Raw genomic sequence first — 1,798 nt, 5'->3', positions numbered from 1 at the left:
CATGGCCCCACGCGGACGACAAGTCACACGACACCCAAGGATCCACTTTAATTTTAAAGCCCCAAACCACCAATGGTGGGGGAGGATGTTTCCAAGGTAATAAGACATTTTATTCTTTGATTCATGGTGAAAACATAAAACTGATGGTGAGCAGCTAGTTCCTTTGTGAACTGAAGTATGCTAAGCTCCTATCATGCAGCAAAATGAAATAATGATAATAAACAATATATTCTCTGAACACTAATTAAAGAGCAAGCTCATCTCTTGATGAGAACAGAACAGTTTTAAGTAAAGCTTCTTAAGTGTCATTATCTGCTAGATGTGCATGAAAAGTGTTCTATGAGTTTCCCCCCATGGTATCTCTAACCTCTCAAGCAGCCACCTGCAGAGAGCCCACAGAGGCAGAAGACGGTGTTAAGGATGCTGGCACACAGGAGGCTCTCCAAAGTGATGAAGGATGCTCAAGTAACCAATGGGCATGAACTTTGCTCACTAGATGGCTGGTGGTTGTCATGGAGTCAGGCCCTGACACATGGCAATCCCTGCACAACAGAACCAAAGGCTGCCCAGTCCTGCCCCATCCCCGCCATGGGCCGTGGACTGCACTGTTGTGCTCCCTAGGGTTTTCACGACTGACTTTTGCAAGTAGATAGCCATGCCTTTCTTCCCAGTCCCTCTTCGCCTGGAAGCTCCACTGAAGCCTGTTCAGCATCACAGGAACACACAAACTTTTTTCAGGCTAGCCAGACAGCCTCTGCCATTGAAGTAGACTAGTGCACTTGCTGCAATTATTCGCTTGGGTCACTTTAAGTCAATCACCTTGCTATTTACAGTCTACCCTTCTCAGCTATGTATTGCCTTCATTCCTCATTGCTTTCCTCCATTATGGTTAAACAAATAATTTTTAGTATAAAATTTCAATTCTTCTAATGGCTTTTGTCAGTTGGTTTTTTAAGTGGTTATTCTAGGGGGGGAAATATGCCTCCTTAGCTTCTCACATCTAAGAGTTCATAGTGTGTGTCCTCCTTTAAAACACAACCACATAATGCAGGAAAATTACATCCCCTTCTCCGTGTCATTTGCATTATTTTTGTCTTACATTTTATATCTACATACATAATAAAGTCCACAATAAGTAATTTAAGTAATTACTTTTGCTTTCAATTGTCATTTATCTTTCAAAAAGGGAAGAGAAGACAAACAGATATATGCTTTTGTATTTTCCTAGCTATCTACCACTGTAATGACTTTTACTGCATTTAGTGTGGCGTTTCCTTGTGGTGCCATTTCCTTTCAGCGTGGATAGCCTCCCTGTTCCTTGAGGTGCAAATTTGCTGCAAATTCTTCCAGCTGTCCCTTATCTGAAAATGTCTTTATCCCACCCCATGTTTAAAGGATATTTCTGCTAAGCATAGAATTCTGTATCAATAGTGTCACCTTCACCCCCATCCCCACCCCCACCCCCACCTGGAACTGTAAAGATGCTGTTCCACAAGCTTCTGTCCTCCATAGTCTCGGTGAGAAGTCATGCATCATTTGTGTCACTGATCCCTTGCATCAACATGCATTTTTTTCAGGTACATTTCTGTTTGTTTTAAACCTGTTTAGGATTTACTGAGCCTTCTGGATTTTGAAACTGATGTCTTTCACCGAGTCTGGAAAACTTTCCCCACTGCTTCTTCAAATGCTTTTTTAATTCTGTTCTCTGTCTCTCACCTCCTGCAACTTCAATTACACATATGTTAGACCACTTGCTATTCTTCCACTGATCTCCGAGACCCTGGTTGATCTTTTTTTT

The sequence above is a fragment of the Orycteropus afer genome, unplaced genomic scaffold, assembly GCF_000298275.1.
Source record: "Orycteropus afer afer isolate SDZICR_OR568_19922 unplaced genomic scaffold, OryAfe1.0 scaffold00061, whole genome shotgun sequence".
Taxonomy (NCBI): domain Eukaryota; kingdom Metazoa; phylum Chordata; class Mammalia; order Tubulidentata; family Orycteropodidae; genus Orycteropus; species Orycteropus afer.
Note: the sequence above shows the minus strand (reverse complement) of the source record.